The sequence below is a fragment of the Pleurodeles waltl genome, chromosome 11, assembly GCF_031143425.1.
Source record: "Pleurodeles waltl isolate 20211129_DDA chromosome 11, aPleWal1.hap1.20221129, whole genome shotgun sequence".
NCBI lineage: Eukaryota > Metazoa > Chordata > Amphibia > Caudata > Salamandridae > Pleurodeles > Pleurodeles waltl.
In genome coordinates, this window is record NC_090450.1 from 761,384,576 (window position 1) to 761,410,851 (window position 26,276).

Consider the following 26,276-nt stretch of genomic DNA (forward strand, 5'->3'; position numbering starts at 1 on the left):
ATTGCACCCAAAGTGACTTGCAGAGGAGGGTCGTCCAACATCGGGAAAGAAAAGCTCCAGAAAAGTTCCTAAGTCTGAAGGCAAACGTTTGACGAGGCCTCTTGTGCAATGTGTCCAAGGAGGGCTCCAGCGAGGTCGACTTCAACTTTTGACTTGGTCCGGCCGAAGATTTCCACCCCCAAAAAGTTTCTAAGTTCAAACAGAGATAACTTGACCGAGGTCTCCCATGCAGTGTATCAGAAGAGGGCACCAGAGATGTCAGGCTCAACTTGTGACTTTGTCCTTGTGGAGGAAAAACCTTCAAGAAAACAACTAAGTATGAAGGTGAAACTTTAATTGAGGCCTCGTGCTCAGTGTAGATGAGCAGGGCTCCATCGCAGTCAGCCTCAACCCCTTGACTTTGCCCCAGTTGAGTGCGACCAGCTGTCCAGAGTGGCTCTTTTGATTTCTAAGTGCTAGAAAACATTTAGGGGTCATTATGACCCCGGCAGTCCGCGATAATATGGCGGTAAGTACGGTCAACAGGCTGGCAATACTTACTGCGATATTATGACATTGGCGGGTTGGCTGAAGCTAACCTGCCAATATACCACTCCGACTGCCATGGCGGTAACAGCCGCTGGGCTGGAGATATCCATCTCTAGGTCGGCGGCCGTCACTGTTCCACCTGCGGGATTATGACCCCGCCTACCGCCATGGTTTTTGTGGCTATCTTAACGCCATGAAAACCATGGGGGTAGGCACTATCGTTGACAGGGAATTCCTTCCCTGTCACTGATAGGTGTCTCCCCCTCCAGTTAGCCCTCCTGCCCCCCACCTCTCCAAAGCCCCCATCCCCCATACATTCACGCACCACCTTCACACACACACAGGCACATGTACACATCCATTCCCGCATGCATCCACGCATGCATACATCCATTCACACACACATCCGCACACACTTTCATATATACATGCAGACACGCATTCACATAACACAACATACACGCACTCACGCCTCCAAACATGTACACATGCATTCAACACGCAACACACACCCGCATCCATGCACACACAAACATTCACACCCCCCCACACACAAACACACACAACACCCTCCACTCCCCTCCCCTGTCGGAGACCCGACTTACCTGTGTGCAGGGGGTCCTCCGTCAGGGGACGGTACGGACGCTTCTGCCACCAGCAGCGCCCGCCAGCAGAACACCGCCAGGCTGTATTATGGGTCATAATACGGCTGGCGGCAGTCTACAGGCATGGCTCTGCCATTGGCAGCAGCACCACCTTACCGCCATCTGCCGGCATGGCCACAGCCGGATTTCTGCCATTCTTTCTGCAGAAATCCGGCTGTCATCATAATACGGCAGATGGCTGGTAGGCGGTTTTTACCACCATTGTCATAATGAGGGCCTCAATCTTTAAAATTCATATCTCTGGTTCCCTACATTGGATTTTGTTTAATTTTGGTGTCATTTCAAATATAAAAATGTCATTTATTTATCTGAATTGGAGTAGGATTTTTATAGCATTTTGGGTTATTTACTGTTTTGTTGATAGTAAATGCTTTGCACACCTGTCTCCTAAATTAATCCTAACTGCTTGTTGCCAAACTACAGAGGGTTAAGTCAGGATTAATTTATTGAGACCTTGACTGGATCTAGTGAGGGTTTGTGGCCTATTGTTAATCGTAGGTACTTACCTGCCCTTACCAATAATCCACTTCCCAACACTTGTTAAAATATTATTTTTTACTGATATTGAAAACACAAATATCAGAAACAATAATATTGCCACCTTTAAATTAACACCCTCTTTTTACTGTTGATGTTTGAAAGTATCTGCTAGATTCAAGTGGTGTTAGGACTTTCCCTCACTAGTGTCTGAATTTGGTGTCCCTAGAATAATTATGTTCAAGCTTTCAGCACATACATACTTAAAGATCCCTGCATTGTGATGCAAATGTTGTCCTGTGACCAGCTTGTTTATCCCACCCCAGAACTGTTTACTATTGGGTTGTTTACTGTACTGTAGGAGCTTGATCCATATTCCTTACTGGTAGGTTTTTGCTTGCCATCTTTCTTTTTTGTATGTCTTTCTTAGCTGCCGGAGTGATGATTTACGGAATGCATGCCAATTTTTGCCATCTGAGTGTACCTTCTTACCTCTCCATTAATATGTTTTTTTTATTTCACACAGATGGTTTGTATACCATGTCTGATTTTGGAGGATTGAAGGAGTGTATTTTTCTTGCTGATTTGAGAACTCCTTTGAATGGATGGGGAGTGCTATGAGTAAATTCCTAATCAGCTCCTCCCATATATGATGTTCTACTTCAGTCATGTTGTTTTTACTCTTGATGGTGTCTGCTAAGATGTATACCTGGGCCATGATTTGACTTGTGTCTGAGTCACGCCATTTGAGTCTTTTTGGATTTTGAAAGTGGGGAGACAGAATAATCAAACTGTTGCCATCAGTTGATGGGGGCAAATTCTATTTTAAGGATTTGGGCTGAGGTGACCACTTTCAGACCACTTTCAGAGCGATGATTGACTTGAAATGACCTGACCAGGGAGAAATGATTTATTGCTAATTAAAGTATATTCTATAATTGAGCTAGTCCGATTGCCTAAGAAAGTTGTTGCAGCAGGCTTGTCTTCTTTCAAGTTACCTTTCAGGATTTGTAAGCTTGATTTTCTATCATTTGACATGAATAAGCTAATGTTACCATGTTTGAAGGAGTGAGTACATGCACTTTAACACTGGTCAGCAGTAGTAAACTGCACAAAGTCCTAAGTCCAGCAAAAATGAGATCAGCAAAAAATGGAGGAGGAAGACACAAAGTTTACAGGAAGGCCACCATAAGGCTGACCGTTCTAACATAACACTTGAAGAAGAAATTATCGAAAACTAACAAACTAAATAAAGCATATATTTCACTAAAACGTAGGGCCTGATTATGATGATGATGATGGGGGGAAGTGTCCCATCATTGAGTTTTCTGCGGCCTGACCGCCGCCTCCTCAGTGGTCCCAATGCCCTATTATGAGCAGTGCGGTGACACTGCCACAAGGCCGCAGCTGAAAAAACAGGTGGCACATGGAAGGGCTCGTGCCAAGTTTCCCACTGGGGTCATTATGATCTGCCTTACTGCCAGCATTTTCCTGGCAGGGGCACCAGTATGCACGAGTTGGAGGGAAGGAAGTACTGTAATACTAACTACTTACTTTTTAGTATTTATTTAACATGCCAGCTGTGCAATTTTTTAAATATAGCTACCTGACGGTGAGAGACCAAAAAAACATATGGAATATATTGTGTTTCTTGTTCCACACCATTGACACCGGCCTTGCATTCACCGATCCATAGCATGGAGCATCACAGTTCCCATACCTTTTCAACTGCACTGGGACCGCTGATTCCAGGTCCTTCTGAGCGGCAACACATACCATTGTCATGAGTCCATCACTGCCAAACCGCCAGCCCAGCAGGAATCTCCTAATATGGCCGACAGGGTGGCCGATGGCTTACAGAGTACTCAGACCGTCTGCCAAAGTCGGAATGGGGCGCCTTAATTTCAAACAAACATAAAAAAGGAAAATAGCAAATTATTAACAAAACATCACTCAACTTACATGTACGTCCTAAAAGAAATCACTACGATTTAAAAAGTGATAAGCTAACAGAAAAAACACCCATCACAAACCAGTAAGATGATAACACATAAATTGTTAAAAAATGATAAACTCGCCCCAGCAGTGAGTAGAAATAAAACTAACAATCACAGTCTCTATAAACGACCCACCAATAAACATTTAACATAAACCTGACAGTTTTTTGTATTTAAAACAAAAAAGAAATCACCTCTTCCATAAAAGAGCACCCCCAACCGAAAAGCTGCAATAGAGTGAAACATCTAAAAATAACATACAAGTATGTATAAGAAATAGAAATAGTTGTAATTTTATAAGCAAATAAAAATTCTATAAACTTTAAAAAATTGTATTTATTTATACTATTACACTACATTCAGATACAGTGACCGAAAGAGCCAATTACATAACCTCCCATGATGGAAAATAATTACTACGGTGGTGATTACGACTTTGGCGGTCCAATCGTTGGACAGCAAATACCGTGGTCGGGATGATGCTGCCAAGCCAGTGGCCTCCTGACCATCATTATATGATGTTTCTGTTGGGCAGGTGGTGCAGTCAGTACAGCAGCATTGGCTTTGGCCAATGCTAATGTCAGCTGCCTTGACTGTGCCACCAGCACAGTCGTAATGCGCACTGTTGCCATGGCAGACAGTCTGCATAGGGGGGACTCAGCACTGCCCACAGCATGGGCATGGGTGGTACAGGAGCCCCCATGGCCTCTTCTCTGTCTTTCTGCTGACCTTTTTATGGCGGTGTACCTGCCATGAAAAGGTCAATGGAAAGGCAGGTTGTGATCAGCATGGATGGTGTTTTTTCACACCTTCCCCGACTGCTGCTTCCGCAAGATCCACCATCCTGGCAGAAGGGGCGGTCTTGTGGTGGTACAACCACCAGCTGCGTCATCTGAAGGTTGGACCAATAAGGAAGTGACAGTCAGACTGCCATGGCACGTACGGTGGTCCCACAATCCCATAGTAGTAATCAGGCCCTAAGTCACATGGGTTACACCTACAACTTAAAAAATGCATTGACAGAAAATGTGTTTTGGAAATGTACCAAATATTATTCTAATGTATGTTATGAAAGGGGCACTACAAAGCATGATATTGTAATAATTGTAAGAGAACACACCACCCCCCAAGTGTGAAAGAAATAGATGGAAGGGAGGTTTTGCAGGATATAAGAGAGGCAAGCACTAGCTACGAGGAATCCACAACCAAAATCCTGAAAGATATAGGCCCTCATTACAACTCTGCCGCTTGGTGATAAAGCGGGGGTAATACCGCCAATAGACCGCCGGTTAAATATGAAATTAAGACCACAGTGGAAACTGCTCAGAGAGCCACTTTAACACACCAACCGTCATGGCAAAACCTACAGCCACCATGGCGGTAACCGCCAACATCCAGGCGGAAGACAATGTACTTCCTACAGTAATATGACACACCTATCTGTCACCTTTTCCAGGGTTGTACCAACGACATCAAAAGCCTGGTGGAAACACTGCACAGAAGGGAAACAACTCACCTCTGGAGACTCAACGAAGGACCACGCCGCCATGGAGAACGAGTTGCATGTCTTCCCCATGCTCTTCTACCTTCTGCTCCATCACGAACACCAACGCCAGCGAAGACGACCACGGTGAGTACAGCCGTCTAGCACACAGGGGAGGGGCGGACAGAAAAAATAGAGTGACACACACACACACACACGCAACACAAACACCCCAACCCCCATCACTACACACACAACCAGATGCAGTAATATAACATGTACACCCTGTACTCCTCAGGAATAATGCTAGGACAACTACTATAGTGTAAAAAGGCTGTATCCAGATAAATATAGGTGAAATCTGTGCATCCAAATAAAAAAGTATATACATATGTACAATGCAAGGGACACTGCCCAGTCCTCAATGTCCTTGGGCCACAGGACCACATCACAAAGTCCAAGGCCCATCCTCACTCCTGCAACAACACAGAGAGAACACTGCAGGGGCATCAGGTCAAAAATAGACAGGCACCTCAGGGGGAGAATGAAAGGAGAAGCACCTCAGCCGGAAGATGGTACAATGCCACTGGTCCTGGAGGGGGCAACGTGCCCATCACTCTGTCCTGGGGAGTGCAAGGCCACTGTCACGGGCTCAGGTGGGTCTGATCAGGACTCTGGTTGGAACACCCCTTGAGGTCACTGAACAAAGTGAACAAACAGGAATTGGATTATTAATGGACAAACACACTGGGGTTGTACACAGAGTAGGGCACAGAACCTCCCACAGTGACAGGGAATGTCAATGCCTCTGTGCAGTTTGCTCTTAAAGATAGTCACCCTGCCAGCTCCATAATAAGGAGGCAGCAGAAGTGATTCTGTCTCTTGGCACAAACAAGGATAGTACATACATACACAAGACATGCTCTTTTGAGGTCCAGCTGGAAACACAGTGGCGATTCCTGAGAAAACAGCAATAGCACACTGTCACTGTTAGGGATGAAAGACAACGTATAACACTAGACAAGGATGGGGGCTGGAATTGCCTCCTGGAAACCAGGAGCCAACCCCAGTACAAAGGAGGACACTTATACACTGGTGAAGACTGATTGAACACTTACCAGACACAAATAACCAAGAAGAAACGGAAACAGAAGGGAACACACTAAGAGGCAGAGGCAAGAACTGGGAACAGGCTCAGGCTGAAGCAAATGCAGGACTGGGACTTGAAAACAGGGTGCAAACCTCTGGCTGGAACAAACAGAGATAGGACTGGGAAACTGAGAGCAGGCTCTGCCTGGACCAGGCAAGGACAGGGCTAGAATACAGTGAGTAGGAATGAGTAGAAAACAGGACTGGGAAACAGAGAGCAGGTTCAGGCTCAAACAAGGCAGGAGCAGGGCAGAGAAACAGGGAGCAGGCTCTGGAAGAAACAAACAGGTACAAGGCTAAGAGATAGGGGGCAGACTCTGGCTGGAACAATCTGGCGCAGGGCAGAGAAACAGGAAACAGGATCGAGCTGGAACAGCACAGGAACAAAACTTGAACACCATCTGCCAAGGAGTCTGTAACACAAAGGAATCGAACTCCAATGCACGACGGGGATCTTGAGGAAATGGCTGCTTATAATCAGTTCCAAGCTGGGCTGCACAGGAGAGGTCTCAGGTGTGTGTAGTTTCAGACACTTGCAAGTCCTGGAGGAGAGGATCTGGTGAAAAGGAGCAACTGGACCTCTCCCATAGAAAACAATGGCAAACGTAATCCAGGCTTTCCTGACTACCAGGCTGTGCATTATGGGATTTGCAGTCCAGGAAGCAAATGTAGTACTACACAAGTATACCATGGCCAAAATAGAAACAAACCGGAGTCAGCAAGGGACTCTAGATAACTGTTCAAGGTGATTCCCAGGCTTCTGACAGTCCCCGTACAGCACCCCCTAGAGATGGGACGACCGAGTCGTAACAGCCACAGTCACTCAAGTGGGTGACTACTTCCACTGGTTCTGGAGGGGGCATTGTGCCCAGTGAGCTTCATCCTGTGGAGGATGAGGTGAGTGGATGGCTTCTTATACTGGTTCTGGAGGGGGCATTGTGCCCAGTGATCTTGATCCTGGGAAGGATGGGGTGACTGGATGGCTTGTCCACTGGTTCTGGAGGGGGCATTGTGCCCAGTGAGCTTCATCCTGGGGAGGAAGGGGTGAGTGGATGGCTTCTCCACTGGTTCTGGAGGGGGCAACATGCCCTGTGATGCAGATCTTGGGGAGTGCAAGGTCACAGTCTCTCACCTGGGTGTCAGACCCACAGGATTTGCTGGGGCCAGGCAGCACAACAGCCCATGGACGCAGGAATACACACTGTCTGTCGGCAGTGACGGCTGCTCAGTGGTGGCACTGCTGGTGCTGGTGGCAGTGCTAGCAGTTGTGGGGGGGGGGGCTCCAGCCCTTCCCCTGCAGACTCAAATGGCTGACCACTGGGGCTGCTGCTGCTGGCAGTGGTGCTGGTGGCAGTGCTGGCAGTGGTGCGGAGAGGCTCCAGCCCTTCCCCTGCAGCCTTGGGCGGCTGCCTCCTGGGGCTGCTGCTGCTGGCAGTGGTGCTGGTGGCGGTGCAGGCAGTGGTGGGGGTAGGCTCCAGCCCTTCCCCTTCGGATTCTTTATCTTTCTTTCAAGCATTTCTGCCCAAGATTCTGGACCTGCCTACTTCTCCTGCTTGGAATATACAAAGAGCGCACAGATTTGGTCAACCCTCACATTTGGCTTCGAGGTCAAAGAAACTAAGAGGAATAATGCTTTATTTTTTGGAGTATGTAGACTTGCTAAAGGTTCTCAGAGCAGAAAAAGCTAAAGGTCAGATCACGTGGTTAGGTTCCAATCTCTTTTTTGCTCAGAATTATGCTGTCAACGGCGGACAAACAAAATTAATGTACAACATATGAAGATCCAGTATTACTTCAGTGATTTATTGAGTCTTGTAGAGGTGAAACAATGGACACTTCCAAAATATCATAAATTTGACTATTGTATTTTTTTGGTTTTCCTCTTTTGCTCTTATCTAATGGATATGCCCATTATTGGTTTATGTAATCTTAAATGTGTTCAATTATCTATGGTTTTCAATGTTTCCTATGTTCCTCTCTTTTTAGATCTTCATGCATTAACGTACCCGTCTTTTGTGGTGGCAACCTATGTGGCAGGGTCCCTCTTCCCTTCCGTGTCTGCAGTCGTGGAGTGAAGGTTGCGTCGTCTTCCCTTTGTCTTATAGGTATGTTTTTATTCCTTGTTCTGTGTTTTTTCAGTAGTTTTCATATTTTTTCTCTATTTTGTTCTGTTTGTTTTCTTTAACATCATCTCTTCTGCTGTTGCTTTTTTTCCCTCCTTTCTTTTCTTCTTTTTATTTTCTCATGTTCATAGCTCTATTTTTCTTTTTCTGTACACCAAATGTGTTTTTTCGGTGCAATTTCTTAATATTAACATATGGTTTATGCACATTAGTTTCATAGTCATATTACACATATATATTAAATGATAATTAGATTTCCTTCATGGAATGTTAAGGTTTTGGGATCCCCAATAAAGCGTCAAAGAGCTTTAACACATATTTTAACATTGAAAGCTGATATTGCTCTGTTGCAAGAAACTCATATAACATGTGATGAGGTATCCAAACTTAAAATACAACGGGTTCATCATGTTTTTGCATCTCCGGGTACGGGGAAAAGAAATGGGGTTACTATATTGTGTCATAGGCTTTGAACATTTCTTATTTTTCTCAAGATTCTGATGAGCAGGGTAGATGGGTTATAGTTTCAATGAATATTAATAAAGTACCTTTAACTATATTTAATGTTTATGCTCCCACCCAACCTGCTAATCCTTTTGGAATGAAATATTAGCTAAGTTAATGACTCTCTCAGATGAATAATTGATTTTGGAGGAGATTGTAATATGGTTATGGACCCTTTTTTGATCGCAAATCCAATTCTAGATTTGTTCCATCAACCATATTTTCACAGTTTACCTCCATTATTCAACAAAGAGCATTAACGGATGTTTGGAGATTGTGTAACCCCACATTACAGGAATTTTCCTTTTTTTCCCCGGTACATTCTTCCCAATCAAGGATTGATTATCTGTTTGTCTCACAACCTCTTGTACAACACGTTTTAGGTTCAGAGATTGGTTCCATATATTCTCGGACCATGCTCCTGAGAGCATGGACCTTGATCTCATCACACATAATCAGCCAAGTAATAGATGGAGATTTAATAATACATTACGTCTCGGTAATAATTTTACTCAGCTTTTTGAGATGTTTGTCACAGAGTTCTTTGTAGAAAATGATACCCCTCAGATATCTGTTCAAATTGTCTGGGATATATTCAAAGTGGCCTCTAGGGATTTTTTTATTATATTTTATTTTGCCAACAAAAAGAAAACAGCTAATAAATAATTACTTAGTTTAATGAATCGCATCAAACAATTAGAACACCTTCACTACTTTTCCAAATCTACAAGTTGTCTTAATGACCTACTTCAAGTTAAATTTGCCTTCAATAAAAATTCGATTGATATTGCTGATTCTTATCTTCTTAAGTCTAGTGCTAAGTATTATGGGGGCCAAAATAAATCAGGAAAACTTCTAGCAAATTATCTTAAAACCAAAAAAGATAGAACAAAGATAAAATCTATTTATAACTCCCCCAATTTTTTTTTACAGAAGAAAGAAGGCATTTTGGATGAATTTGTTCATTTCTTGACACAATTGTATACTCCTGATTATGTTTCCACACATGATCTTATTGATCAATACTTATCCACCTGTACTTCACTGTTCTGATTTTTCTGAGCTTGATAATGATATTTCTGTTGATGACATTCTCATTGCACTAAATCTTATTAAAAAAGGTAAAGCCCCAGGCCCTGATGGCTTTACTACTGAATTCTATTTACGATTTTCTATATTAGTAGTTCCAAGATTATTTAAGCTTTTTACCCATTTTGTTGAAGCAAAATCCTCTGGAGGGTCTTTTCAAGAAGCCTTAATAGTTCTCATACCAAAAGATAACAAAGATCTAAAGTTTTGTAAGAATTATAGACCTATATCTCTAGTAAATTTGGATTATAAAACTTTTGCTAAAATTATTGCTATGCGTTTGGAATTGATTCTACCTAAGTTAATTGGTAAAGAGCAGTCAAGTATTATTAAGGGACGCTTACTATCGGACAACACACACCTATTTTTTAATATTGTAAGTAAGTCTGTGACGTATAAAGATTCTCTATCTGCAATAGCTCTGGATGCTAAACATTTTTTTGATCGTGTTAATTGGTCTTTTATTTTTCCAACACTTTCCTGGTCTGGCTTTGGAGCTAAATTGATAAATTTAATCTTGTTATCGTATTCCTCTCCTCAAGCCGCTATCTTTCTAAATGGTCTTATTTCTCCCTCATTCTTACTTCATAGAGGAGTTTGTCAGGGTTGTCCGTTGTCACCGCTTTTGTTTGTTCTTGCCCTGGAACATTTTTTATTGAAACTTAGAGCTAATCCAAATTTGTAAGGTTTCCACTCTAGGGAAAGACAGATAAAATGTTCAGCTTATGCTGATGACATCTTACTTTTTATATCAAATCCGAAATCTTCAGTTCCTTCTTTTCTATCTGAAGTACAGAATTTTGCTTGTATTTCAGGGTGTAAATTAAATAGAGACAAGTGTGAAATACTTCCACTAGATAAATTATGTTTTCCTGATGCTTTTAAATCCTTAAATTTTCATTGGAATAATGATACAATTAAATATCTAGGTCTGTGGTTTAAACCCTCTTTTAAAGATGCAATTTCTTGTAATTTTTTGCAATTATTTTCTGTTCTTGATTCTCTTATTTCTAAATGGAACACTTTATTTTTATCCTGCTGGGGTGGATTAGATTTTCTCAAAATTATGTTACTCCCTGTAATCCTCTTTATTTATCAAACATTCCAATTAACATCCCGTGTTTTTATTTTAAGAAGCTGAACTCCATTTTAATTAAATTCTTATGGGATAATAGGAAACCCAGCATGTCCCTTCAAAAGTTAATGAGACCTAAATGCAGCGGAGGGGTTAATTTTCCGAATCTCTGCCCTTTTCATGTGGCTCTTTTTTCTTTTAAGCAAGCTTCTTGTTTGTTGAAGGATGATGATTCTGCATTTTTACCCTGATGGGTTGAAGTTGAAAAGTCCTTTGTTGTTCCTTTTACATTTCTGGAGGTATTGACTCTGTCAAATAAACCAACTTCTATCTCTCTCCCGATTTTGAACAATTTCTATAGAATTTTACAGCCTGTTTTTGCTTCATACAATGATGATAAGGTGCAGTTTTTAAATGTGTCCATTTGGTGCTATAAGCTCATTGGGTTGAATAATAGAACCATTTATTGAAAATCGTGACATTTGAAGGGGTTAAGATGGATGCATCAATTATTTGAAAATGATTCCCCTCTTTCTTTTGTACAGGCACAATTTATTTTTTCGTTTCCATCCTCATTTCATAAAAAATATGATGCTCTAATACATGTTATAAATACTTTATATCAACGTTTTCCAGTTCAGCAAACCCCCCCAGCCCGTCCTCTTCCAATTAGGAAATTGTTATTATTATCTGCATCAGCTTCTTGTCTTTATCATACTATTACAGCTCTTCCTGACGATAGACCTAAGTCAGCAATAGAAACCCAGTGGGAGAAGGATCTGGATATTTCACTTTCACCTTCTTTCTGGAATAGAGTGTGGATTAAAATACGGAAATCCTCTAGAGCAGCTAATGCAATTCAAACTTTATTTTTTATATGTAATAGGTTATTAATTACACCTTCCTCTTAATTTTTTTTTTTTTCTCTTCTTTTTGGAACAGTAGCTCCTTTTTTTTTTCTTTAATATATTTTTATTGTTATCACAACCAACAAACGATGCAATAAAAAAAACCAGTACAGACAATTGCGATTTCCATTGTGCTCCGGGGAGGGAGGTAATACAAATTTCTTTGTTTGCTACACTTGCTATGCCCCTGCAGTGCCCACACCCTCGGTGCACGCGCGGCTAAATAGAAGCTCACGCGCCCACAGGGTGCTGGAACGAGGGGGGGGTGTGTCATTGGAGCACAAGTTAAGCATAATATGCAATAAACGGAACAAAGCTTAATTAACTAAGAATAAAAAGGAGAGGAGTGAAGTGTGATTAATCAGGAAAAGTGTGAAAGAAGAGTAAGGGGGCCAGATTAAGGGTAGGGCCGGGCTGAGCGCGCGCGGGGGGATGAGGAAGCCCAGGGAGGCCCGGGGAGCGGGGGGGAAGTGCAGAGAGGCGAAGCAAGCCTCTCCTGATCCATTGCCCCCGCACCAGCCTGAGCAGTCCCGGACCCCGAGGCAGGAGCGAGCCACGGCGCGCTGGAGGAGCACTCCCCAGGGGGGGAGAGGAGGATTAAGAAGGAAGGGAGGATATGCCGTGGGGAGAGAGGGACAAGGAGGTGGGCCCAGGCGAGGCAAACTGGTGACCGCTTATGGTCCCTCCAGAGTGAACTATATAGCGATGACCCCTTTAGGTTTTGTGCGGCATCACTGGGCCGACACTAGTGACCAATTCTCTGTTCTTTATGTTAATTTATAACATTATTGTGTTGACAGGCCGTCCAAGGGAGACGGAGAGCTACAATCAGTTTATCAAGCGCCCGGCGTGGACCGGTGGACGCTGTATTCAGGGGGGACGCTTGTCATCTTTACTTTCTAGGATCATCACCAAGGAGTCCCATGTGTCCAAGCCCTTGACCAGTATCCCTTTTTCAGAGAGGAGCCGCAGTGCCTGTGCCTTAGCCCTGGCCCAGCGCAGCAGCTCAGCTCCCCATTGGCTTACACTCGGGGCCCCAGGAGCTTTCCAATGCATGGCTATGAGGCGTCTATACAACACCAGTGCTAGGGCTTTACATCTGTTAGTTTGTTTCAGTTTTTTGGGGTGTGCGCAGATTCCCAATAAGCATAATTCAGGTGTGAGGGACAGTGTGACGTCAGTCCACTCGGCTAGAGTATTTATTACTTCGTTCCATGCATGTCGGATTGGTGGACAGTCCCATGTCATATGAAAGAAGGTGGCCTCTGTAGTGCCACATCTAGGACAAGTCTGGGGAGAGTGAGGGAACATTTGTGATATACGATGAGGTGATAGGTATGTTTGGTGTAAGTAGTTGAACTGGGTGTAGCGGAAGCGAGGATTACGTGATACTGCGTGGATCATATCCATGGCCTGGGACCATGCGTTTTGCGTGAGTGATTCCGATAGCACCTTATCCCATCTGCTTTTGGCGTGTTCCTGTCTGTGTTCAACGTGAGAGGATAGGATACTGTATGATCTTGATACTTTTAGTGGGGTGCTTATATTATCTAAAAGGTCGTGGAGTATGGGGGACACAGTTGGTTCCAAGTTCCCGCATTTCCAGTGAGAGCGCATCACATGGCTTACAGCTCCATATATTATAAAACTCCCTTGTCCCAGGTTATATTTGTTGGCTAGCATTTCGAGTTTTAGGAGCTGACCCTTGTTATATATGTCGCCGACTGCTATTATGCCCTTATCTTGCCATGTGTGTAAGCCAATCGTGGTTGCTATTTTGGCGAGTTCTGGTATGGCCAATAGTGGGATCTTTGGGGAATACAGCGGGTTTTTATCCCCCACTAGTGCATATCGAACCCAGATAGCAAGCGCTGTGTCCAATAGAATATTCTGTGATTTTTTGAGGCAATCACGATTCATGAGGAAGTGTAGTACCTCAATATTGCCGAGGTCCAAGAGAATTGTCTGTGTTTCTGCGCTGGTGGGGTTACCAATCCAGTTAGATATCCAGTGCAGTTGGGCAGCAGCATAATATAATTTGAATCTGGGAGCGCCGAGTCCACCCAGTGTAAGTGGTTGTTGAGTTTTGGATAACGCAACACGCCGCCGGCCGCTACCCCAGATTAGATCTGTTAGTAAACTGTTCAGTGGTTTGACGAAGGAGACGGGTAGTACCAACGGTAGGGCCAAAAAGAAATACAGGAGGCGTGGAAGTATTATCATCTTCGCTATGGCAACTCTGCCCATGGGCGAGAGTGGAAGGGAGCACCAAAAGGGCAGAGAGCCCCTGATGGATCTAATTACGTGACCAAGGTTTCCGTCCCTGAGGTCCCGAGCGTCGTGAAACACATTTATTCCCAGGTATTTAAAAGTGGTGTAGCACCATTTCAGATTGTCTGGGCAAGAAGGCAGACGGAGTGCTTCCGGTACCGGGCGCATCGGAAATAAGCATGATTTTGACCAGTTCACCTTAAGCCCGGCTACCGAGCCGAACTGATGCAACAATCTCAGCAGGTCAGGCAGAGACTCTGTGTGATTACGAAGAAAGATTAGTGCGTCGTCCGCGTACAGGGACACTATCTAGTTCCGCTACTTGTGTGATAGTTAAGCGGTTTAAATTAAGGCCATTAAAGGACTCACGTATTTGTTCCGCAGACGGAGGGGGAGGTGCCTTGTATAATGTGCAGTAGTATTCTCTAAAGGCCCTGTTTATTTCTGCTTGAGTGTTCACTATTAACCCTGTATCAAGACGGATAGCTCCTATGGGGGGGTTGCGGTGTTCGTTGCTTAATAGCCATGCCAGGAGTTTACCTGATTTATCCCCTTCTGCATGTGTACGGGCCAAATAATGGCGATAATCGAATTGCCTGAGCCGTCTATCTGCCACATCCCACTGAGAGCGTACTCTGGAGAGCTCCTCGTGTGAGATTAAGTCCTGCGCAAATTTGCACTCTAGGGTGTGGACTTCTTGTTCCAAATCGCGGAGCTCGTGTGTCAGTGTTTGCCGGACTCCCACAGTCGTTGATATGCATATCCCCCTTATGACTACCTTGTGAGCATCCCATTCGTTTGCTCTGGAGCACGACGTTCCAGTGTTCTGGGTAAAGTACGTGGAGATGTGCGTAGCTATTTCCCCTCTGAATGAGAGGTCCCGCAGTAATTGGGTTTGAAGACGCCAGGTAGGGATGCTTGCGCGCGGCCTGCCCCATCTAATATGAACAATGAGTGGGCAATGGTCCGAGATTACCCTGGCAATGTATTTCGCGCCCGTGATTCTATGTGTTAGGTCTTGTGAGGTGAGTATTAGGTCAATCCGGGTGTGTAATAAATGGACTGGGGAGTGATAGGAATATTCCCTGGCGTGAGGGTGTAGGTGTCTCCATGTATCTACAAGGTGGCGGTCTGACATCCATGCTTGCAGCATTAGTGAATTTTTCGTTACAGGGGCGGCCACCATGGGGGGGGTGAGAACTGTCCGAATCTATTTGTGGGACGTAGTTCATGTCCCCGCCCCATATGCTGGGTAAAGTTAGGTCATTTGTTAATAGCGAGATTATTTTTTGTAGGAAGTCGCCCTGTCTAACATTCGGGACATATAGACCATTAATCCCTAGCTTTTCCCCGTCGAGCAGGCCGACTAGTTGTATGAATCTGCCCTCGGTGTCAGTTATGTTGCGATGTACTGTGTAGGGGACCCCTGGTGCTATCCAGATCAATACTCCTCTGGCGAAGGATGACGTACCAGAACCGTAAACTTGACCCGCCCAACTCCTCTCCTATCGTGTTATATCTGCTGGGGTAATATGTGTCTCTTGTAGAATAGCTATGTGGATGTGGTGGTGTTTTAAAAAGGCATGTATCCTATTGCGTTTAGTTATGCCGATCATACCTTTCACATTCCAGGTTATGATGTTGTATATCTGTTCTTTGTGTGACGTGTTAAGTGACATAAATGATCTCCCAATATTTCGGACCAAGAATCTGTGCTCCAGTTACGATTGCCATCTCCCGCCAGCAGCCCCACACCCGCCCCATCCGGCCCCCGCGAGTGCCCCGACCCCCGCCACAAAGCCACAGCGACCCCGAGAGGGGGGGAAGGTCCCCCGGTTAGAGAAGAAAAGAAGGGAGAGAAACTAATAAAAAAGGATATTTCGGGAAGAGCCCTATTGCGAACAGAGTGGCACAACCGGTGCCTAAAATGGAGTCCAGTTCGATCAGTTCCATACGGGTACTGTTCAGGTGGAGGGGGGCGTGGATAAATTGAGGCGTGGCACCCATTTGGCCCACCTCAGAATGATTCTTTCCCTGTGTGATCCTGCGGTTGGAAGTGCTCCTCAGCCACACAGAACTGGAGGCCTCTGGATCTACAGTTGAGCGATCCATGTCGTGAAGCAGTCGGGCCAGATATGTGCGACCCTTGGAAGGAGGGTCCCCAACCCCCAATGCAGCAGCCAACGGAAATTCGAGAGGGGCGCCCGCCCCAGGAGCTCAGAGTTCGTCTAACAGTCGTGGGGTGAGCTTGGGGCCCACCAGAAGGGGTGAGGTGGGTGGGCAGGTCACGCTTCCCGGCGAGCCGGCGTCCTCAGGGTCTGCCTCGCTCCTGTTGTCTGTTGGTGATCCAGTAAATGTGCTAGTCATTTTTAGGGTTTGTGCTTGATCCGCTGCCATTTGAGACTTGGTTGGACGTGTCGTTTTTGATTTTTTCTTCTTTCTAGAGCTGGAGGTCATCCATTCCTCGCTCATGGCGTCTGCTTTAGTTGAGTCGACTAGGCCTTTGGCATGTATCCATGTCCAAGCATCCTCGGTGTTGGGAAAAATAGAGTTTTTTCATCATAGATTACACGGAGGCGGGCTGGAAACATCAGGGAGTAAGTGATACTGTGTTCACGCAAAAGTTGTTTGATCTTAAGGTATGACGCTCTCTTACGTTGCACCTCCATCGTGTAATCTGGATAAGCTGTGATATTGCTGTTTTCCAGTTTGATTGAGTCCGAGGTTCTGAAGTGTTGGAGCATTGTGTCTCTGTTTCTGTAGTTTAGGAACCGTGCTATCAATGGGCGAGGTGGTGCACCAGGGCGCGGGGGTCTACCAGGGATTCTGTGGGCTCTCTCTATCATTAGCGCTTTGTTGGAGTCTTGCGTTTTTATTATATCCTTTAGCCAATTCTCTAGGAAGTCCTCGGCTTTAGGAGACTCTGTGCGTTCGGGGATGCCGAGGAATCTGATATTGTTACGTCTTGAGCGACCCTCCGCTTCCTCGGCTCTGCGTTGCAATTGCGCCAAATCCGATTCCATTTGTAGGATTTTGGTCTTCATTCCTGCTACTTCGGGTTCAATAGTTTCCAGTGTTGATTCGGTGTTATGAACCCTGTCTGTGAGTTTGCGGTGGTCAGCGCGGAGCAGTGAGACCTCGAGAACCGCAGCGTCAATTTTGCCTTCTAGTGAGGATTTGGTGTCCATTATTGCTTGCATGATTTTATCGAACTGTAAGGAGTGTGTGCGCAGTGTTTCACTTAGTTGGAGGAGTGCTGTTGCTTGCGGTTCGGGGTGACCTATGGAGGAGGAGCAGGCGCCGTCCATATGAGACCCCGGTTTGGGGTGTTTCGGCTTGACCATGGTGTAGCACGATTATGGCCCCTTCCGGGTTGCGCACAAAGATTGGCTTGATTGAGGATGTTTGTGGACACAGTCACATTGGTCGAGGGGCCCAGGGCCAAACGGCGGGCGACAGGAAGGCGACAGGGGGCCAGAGAGAGCCACGGGGATCCCGCCCGATGGGCAGCTGTTAGGATCCTGTGTGCCGTGGAGGCAGGAGAATTATTTGGCAAATGATCAGTGGAGAACCTTGTTATGCTGTCTGGTGTAGCTACGTTAGCCGCGCAGCCAGTGCTGGGATCACCCACCTGGGGTGTTTTACCTATGGCCCGTCCAGAGCGTGACCGCCCATTGTGCCCGGCACATCTTATTCCTTGTTGGGCTTGTACAGCCTATCTTGGGGCTTTATGCAGTTTTGTGTGCTTCCACCCTTTACAGGCCACTTCCACTTGTGTTACAGCTGGGGCCTGCGCCGGGGTACCGCCGTAAGCACTTGTTTCACATGGTTCATTATATAGGTTGTCTAGTGCCTTTTATTGTTCCTGACGGCATTACTCCTCCATTTTTTCCCACTTTTGTTCTTTACTCCTTCTTTTCCCCCTTCTTTTTATTTTATTTTTTATTTTTTTATTAACCTTTCTTTTACATTAATTTTTTCCTTTATTATCCACCTTTTACCTCCTTTGCTGTGTTTCCCCTCACTGTGTTGTGCCTCCAGTAATGTTGTGGGATCCGCAGACCAGCTGTGGGGCCTGTTTCAACCTGGCCTGCCCGGGGCCTCCTGCCGATCGAAGGAAGCTGGGGCTCGAGCGCGCCCTGCTAAACGAGCCACACGTGAAGAGGGAGCTGCCCCGGCAGAGGATCCAAGGGGGCAGCTCCGGGATCCTGGCCCCAAAGTGACCTGACTCACGCCCACGCACCGGAGCAGAATTCCAGCAGCCAGTGAGCAGGCAAGCCGAGGCGCAGAGACGCGTTCAGGGCACCTCCGATCGGCAGGGGCGATCACAGTAGCCCCGTAGGGAAGGGAGAACACCGCCAGGTCCCGGGCAGAGGGAATTCAGTGGGGACCCGGGTGATCCGAGTCAGGCGGCGTCCGGAGGCCGCGCGCCCCCCGGGCCAGGCAGCAAGAGCAGACGGCTGCGGGCCCCCGTCCGCACCGCTACTTCCGCGTCCCCGGCGGACCCACCCGGGAACGGGCTCCGGGCACGCAAACTCCGTCCAGAACTCAGCCGCTCGGGGAGAAGCCTCCCGCGAGGCAACAATCGCCGCAGGACACAGCCGGGAACAGGATTCTTAGCGTATGGCGGGCCGTGAGCGGAGCTCCTGACTCAGGCATCCGCCACGGTAGCCATCTTGACCACGCCCCCACCTTCCTCTTTACATAAAATGAATTCTAACCTTCTGTCCTCTTGTTGGTCCTGTAATAAGCCGGTCTCCGGACTTAAACACATGCTTTTTGAATCTCCGTATATATTTTAATTCTGGGTTAAAGTATGGAGTCAAACTAATACTATTTTTAAAACTCCAATTCCCTTGAGCTTGCCAATATATTTCTAGGTAGCCTTGCAGCTGACAGGTATCGTTTTCCAAAACATTCTATTGTAATATTGGATTTATTGTTGGCTGTTGCTTTTCAACAAATCATGAAAAAGTGGAAAGATTCATCTCAATTATCCTTTCAAGCTTGGTGGTATGGTGTGTGTTATAATCATAGGCTGGATAGAGCTTTTTTCTCCCCCGTATCCCTTGCTATTAAAAGAGACATGCCCTGGTTACCTATTACAAATTACTTAAACTCTTTCCCTAGAAATGAGGAGCTCTGTAAAGCACCATAAATTTAGTTTCTCTCTCTATCTTAGTGTACCTACGTCTATTTAACTTATCTTATAATATTTTTAATATATACATATATAGCTCTGTTTTAAAGTATTAATATATTTAAAGTGTTTCTTCTGATATGCGTTTTCTCATGAAATTGAACTTTTATTATACTAATTCATTCCTATTATCAAATATATATATTTTTTTGTACATTGTATGATTTTTCAATACACTTTCTCTTTAACACTTAAAAGGAAAGCCCTTTCTACCAACAAAATGAAGACAAACTAAGCCCCCTAATGGATTATTTGGAAGATAGTTGGCTTGGAATTCCACCTTGCTCTGTACACAGACGGCAACCTATATTCCAAATACCATGGTGGAATGTCTGTGACAGCACTTTGGCATAGTAAGCCAAAGCAAACAACAAAGTGGAAGAATGACACAATGCCTTCCAATCCACATTAGGCAGAACTCAACCCACTGTATAGAAGCATAACAAAATGAGCAACGCTACCTGCAAATATGAGTGACGTAATCGCAAATACGAGTGGCGTAATCTGTAAACCAAATTACCCTAAACTACCCAAATAACCCAAAAGAATGTACAGTATGCTACAATATAAATTCAAAATCTTTATAAACAACAAAGGAGACTGAGGGCCTCATTACGACTGGTAGTACCGCCAGACGGCAGAGTTGGAGGTCCTAAAAAGACTGCCATGCTAGCGGTTTTTCAGGCCATCCTATTACCAGTTGCACAGGCAGGACCACCGATCGCCAAGCAAAAATAGCAAACCGCCAGCAATGCGGCGGTCTGAAAATAGGTGGTCTGATCTCCAGCTTCATCACCACTGTGACCAACCACCAAACGTATTACAATCACACAGTCGCCGTGGCAGTCCCTTCATGCCGGTCCACCAATGTCAGTCTGAACCACGGTGGTTCACGTCATCACACTGACAGACTAGTGCACATTGGGTGCATTTGAAAACATCACAGCTGACACACATTGGCCAAGTGTACACACCTGCAAAGGACACTACAAAACACCCCCCTTCACAGACCACAATAATTCGCATTTCCAAAGCAAAACACAGAAGCACGAGTACCTTATTTTCCATGAACTTCATAGATAAACACCCCTTTTTTTCACCATCCCATAGAACATCCTGTACACACGTTTATCCATTCACACTCTTTTACAATTCCCCTCTTTAGTAAGTCGCTGTCACCTGTTTATTTTTTTTTCCACCATTTCAAGTTCTAAAAATCAAAAAAATTCAAAAGATGAGTTAAGAGTCATGGTGGATGAAATCATAAGAATAGAGCCACAATTGTTTGGAGCACAAGTCCAGCATCCTTCTCTCAGTAGGAACATTGAAATTTGGGACAGGATCATTGACAGAGTGAAGGCTGTAGGCACCGCCCTGCTTAAAAAGGAGGACATGAGGAAGAGGTGGAATGATCTGAGGGGCAAGTCCATTCCCTGGTCTCCAGGCACCAGCTGTAGGCCAAGAAGAATGATGGTGCCCCTCCCAGTGCCCTATTACATCTCTTTCCCTTGGAGGAGAAGGTGTTGGCCATCCTGCATCCTGAGGGATTGACAGGAGTGGAGTCTGGTAAGTCACATCCACAGAAACTGAACCCATAGTTCTAGTACAAGGGGGTGCTTGATTCAAGCTCAACTATACATGAGATATGCTACTGGTTCCCCGAAGATGTATCTGCAGACCTCGGGGAACCAGTAGCATATCTCACGTAGGGTTGAGCTTGAATTTAGAACCCTCTTGTATTGGAACTAGAGGTTCGGTTTCTGTTGGACAGTGCATCAAATATAGGCACCCACCAGAACTTAGATCCCCCTACACACCTTTGGTGTGTACTAATTAACATTCAGGAGGATGTGTGGAAGGCTATGTTCCTCTTACCTCTCTTTTTGTGGTAAGCACTCTGGTACGTCACAAAAACTGTCACAAAAATGACATGTCATGCACGCTTGGAGCTCACCTTTTGCCACTGTCTTTTTGATGTACCACACAAACATTTAATACCCAGAGTATCTGAGTTTTAACACTTTCAAATGTATATCATTGGACCCAACATCACATCTACTTAGGTCCATCATAGGCCATAGGTCCATATGGGGCCTGTAATCCTTCAATATAAAGTAATAATCCCAAGACTCATGGTATGTCTCAATAGGTAAAAGTATGCCCAAACCTAAATGCTGCCTGCATACAGATATGTAATACCCAACATTTGTATAGTATGAAGTACAGAGGGTGAACTGACTGCAACTCCCAAGAGACACTGTTTCTGTAACTCCAAATACCAATACAGTGATCTCTTGTCCAAAGAGACTTTGGGGGTGATTCTTACCTCGGCGGTAAAATGCCCTTACCGCCGGTCAGAAGACCGCCATAACACCGCCGCGGCCGCGGTCAACCGCCACGGTCATTCTGACCCACAACGGCCAAACCTCCAAAAATCCGTCCTCCACTGCAGCCCGCCACATCGGCGGGCAGCGATAAACTGGAGATGACCAAACCTCCACCGTCACGCCAACAGAAATACGCCCATGCCATTACGACCCACGAATCCACACGGCGGTCATTCAAACGCGGTATTCCATTGGCGCTCCACACCGCCGCGGTCAGAATACACACACATCACCAAAACACAGCCACATTGGACAATTTGAAAAACACACACCTGATACACATACACACACCACTCCCACACAATCAACCAACTATAAAACACACACCCACATCACCCACAAACCCCTGCGACCCCAATTACTGAGAGAAGGAGAGAGAGACACAGCAGACAATCCAAAGCAAGACACACTGAGGCACACTACACCGTCACACACACCACATAGTAGCACAAAGCACCACTCACCAACACACTCCTCATCACATACACCACCCCACACCTCACCCACACCACCCCATGGCACCCCAAAGGCATCCACGATTTTCGGACCAAGAACTCCGGGTCATGGTGGAGGAAATCCTAAGAGTGGAACCCCAGCTCTTCGGCTCGCAGGTGCAGCACACCAGTATAGCCAGGAAGGCGGAGCTATGGCAGCGGATCGTGGACAGGGTCAACGCGGTGGGACAGCATCCCAGGAATAGGGAGGACATCCGCAAAAGATGGAACGACCTACGGGGGAAGGTCCGGTCGATGGTCTCCAGACACAACATCGCGGTCCAGAAGACTGGCGGCGGACCCCCACCCACCCCTCCCGAATTTACATCGTGGGAGCAAGAGGTCTTGACCATCCTGCATCCTCAGGGCCTCGCAGGAGTAGCCGGAGGAATGGACTCTGGTAAGTCCCATCTCAACTACTATATCCCCCACACCCCACCAGCATGCCAACCCACACCCCCACCCTCACCCCCAACCCCCCAGCACACATCCTTCCTGACAATGTCTCACCAGCACAACCCACCCATCCCAACACCAACTCCTGCATGCCAACACAAACCATGGGCACCCATCACCTAAGCATGACCACTGCACTAACCCCTCCCCCCCACTAAATACCCTCACAACACCTCCCTCCAGGGAATGCCTGCACTGGGGGACAAGGGCACCCACAACACGCATGCTATTGCACACACAGAAACAATAACCAAACTCTCTTACCCCATGCAGGACCCGAACGACAACACACCAGCCAGGAGGGTCCAGAAGTCTCCATCCCACCACCGGAACAGGCCCACACTGAGGATAGCAGCTCTGTCGACAGTGAACCTGATGACCAGCCCGGACCATCGGGGACCTCTGGGCAGTCGGTTCCCCTCACCCAGACACAGGCCACACTAGACGCGACCCCCTCTGCCGACACCAGCACAGCTCCCACCCAGCGGGCCCATGCCTCTGTCTCTAGGACAGCTCAATCAGCGGTGTGTCTGCCACTACAGGGCACCCAGGCTAACCCGACACCCCAACAACAACAGGGACCTGGGGGCAGTGGGAGCGGGCACACCGGCCAGGGGACAGAGGCCGGGGGAAACCGGGCAGCTCGGAGGGCTGCTGTGCGACAGGGGGGGGAGGAGAGGCCCAGGGAACCCACTCTCCAAGAGGCCCTCACCACCCTCATGGGGGCCTACCACCACTCCCAAGAAACGATGGCGACGGTACTGGCCAGGTTCACTGAGATCCAGGCACAGCAGGAGGAACGCTACATGGGCTTCAGGGAGGAGCTGAGAATCATCGGGACCGCAATGGGGACCATCGTCCTGGCCCTCCACAGGATAGAGGACGCGTTGCGGGACCATGGTGCACCACACAGGGCCCCTGTCACTAGGCCGGACCAGGAACAGCCTACCACCTCCGCCGGCGCTAGTGGACAGGAGGTCCCAACACCTCGACAGCCCCCCAGAACCCCACCTCCTGCTGAAGAACAACCACCCCGTAAGAGGAGCCTGAGACCAAAGAAAAAGACAGAGTAGGATGTCAAGACCCCCGCCAGCAGGACATACCCCCTCAAGTCTTCCCACTGTCCCACATTGCCACCCTGTCCAACCATGAACTGCCTATGCTCCATCCTTCCACAGGCAAAAGAACAATGCACCTGTGAGACTGAGAACTGGACTCTGCCATGGATATTCCTCCACCCCCACCCATCACCCTTAGAATCACATGTACCGGTATCTAGCACTGTAAATAAATCACATTTTGCACACAAACCTGTTTTGAGTCATGCTGTATTATTAACAAAGGGATAACATATTACTGTTCAATTTCTGTTCTGTCAATTAGTCATGACAACATACCAATGTCAATACGCTGTATTTCATGGGCGAACCAAGCAGAAGTCAGGTACTGAGTCAGACAGCACTGAGAAGGGAAGGGAAAGGCATAAATTAATAAAAAACATCTGTGGGGAACTACAGAAAGTACAGATGCAGGAGGCTAGAAGCAATTGTGAAATGGCGTGGGTGATTCTTACCTGGGTGTTACTGGAAATACTGTTGTATCACTCTGTCCCTATTGTCTGTGTCGTCCTCAGAGTCTTCCTCCTCTTCACTCTCCACAGGCTCCACGGCTTCTACAACACCACCATCTGGACCATCCTCCTGCAGGAAAGGCACCTGGCGTCGCAAAGCCAGGTTGTGAAGCATACAGCATGCCACGATGATATGGCACACCTTCTTTGGTGAGTACATTAGGGATCCACCAGTCATATGCAGGCACCTAAACCTGGCCTTCAGGAGGCCAAAGGTTCGCTCAATCACCCTCCTTGTACGCCCATGGGCCTCATTGTAGCGTTCCTCTGCCCTTGTCCGGGGATTCCTTACTGGGGTCAGTAGCCACGGCAGGTTGGGGTAACCAGAGTCACCTATTAGCCACACACGTTGTCTCTGTAGCTGCTCCATCACATAGGGGATGCTGCTATTTCGCATCACATACGCGTCATGCACTGACCCTGGGAACTTGGCATTTACATGGGAGATGTACTGGTCAGCCAAACAGACCACCTGGACATTCATCGAATGATAATTCTTTCTGTTTCGGTACACCTGCTCATCGTCTTTTGGGGGTACCAAAGCCACATGGGTCCCATCAATGGCACCAATGATGTTGGGGATATGTCCAAGGGCATAGAAATCACCCTTCACTGTGGGCAAGTCACCCTCCTCGGGGAAAATGATGTAGCTCCGCATGAGTTTCATCAGGGCAGACAACACTCTGCTCAAAATCTTTTAAAACATAGGCTGAGACATTCCAGATGACATGGCCACTGTGGTCTGGAATGACCCACTGGCCAAAAAATGGAGGACTGACAAAACCTGCACCAGAGGGGGAATCCCTGTGGGTTGGCGGATGGGGGACATCAGGGCTGGCTCCAGCTGGGCACACAGTTCATGGATAGTGGCACGGTCAAGTCGGTATCGAAGGATTATATGGCGTTCTTCCATTGTCGACAGGTCCACCAGCGGTCGGTACACGCGAGGATTCCTCCTTCTCATCCCAAGTCCCAGCGGACGGTGCCTAGGAAGGACAACATGGAGCACAGAGTCAGCCAAACCACAGGTACGTACAGACAGCTTGCACAGTTAAAGAATGGCAATGGGTTGAAAGGCGTGTATGTGTGGCAATGCAAGGCCTAGGCCTGTGTGTCGCAGTCAAAATTAAGCCATGTGGGCCCTTGAAATGGCGGCTGCCTGACCTGTGAAGTGGGACAATGGGATGTGAGGTCACTGCGCTGGCGGGGCACACCGTGGCGGTAGGCGGTCGAAGACCGCAGCGCAAAGCCGCATTGGTTAACATTGAAGCCTATGGGTTTCAGGAGCCAATAACGAAGTGCGCCGGCGGTCGCGGTACGCACCGCCGCGGTACGCACCGCCGCGGACGTGACCGCCATTTTCTATCTGCTTAATCACTCGAGACCTGATCATCCACAGGAGAGGACCTATACTGCAAGTGCTGCTGTGACCTCGGTCTGGAAGATACAATGGCTGCTGTGACTGGGGAAAGGGCCCCTGCCTTCACGTCTGAAGAATTGGACAAGCTCGTGGATGGGGTCCTCCCCCAGTATGCGCTACTCTACGGTCCTCCAGACCAACAAGTGAGTACCCCGGGTGCTAATGGAATGGGCTATGCCTGTGTGGATTGTGGTGGATGTAAGTTGGTGGGGTGGGGGGCGAATGAGGAGTGCAACGCCCGACAGATGAGAGCATGTGCCATATGGCAAAGTGGGTGGGGGGGGGCCAATTACATCTAACATGCAGGCCATTGATGATTTCCTCCTTTCCACCCTGTACATGTCTAATAGGTCAGCGCCCATCAGAAGATCGAGATTTGGCGTGCCATCGCCAAGGAAGTCCGGACCTTGGGGGTCCACA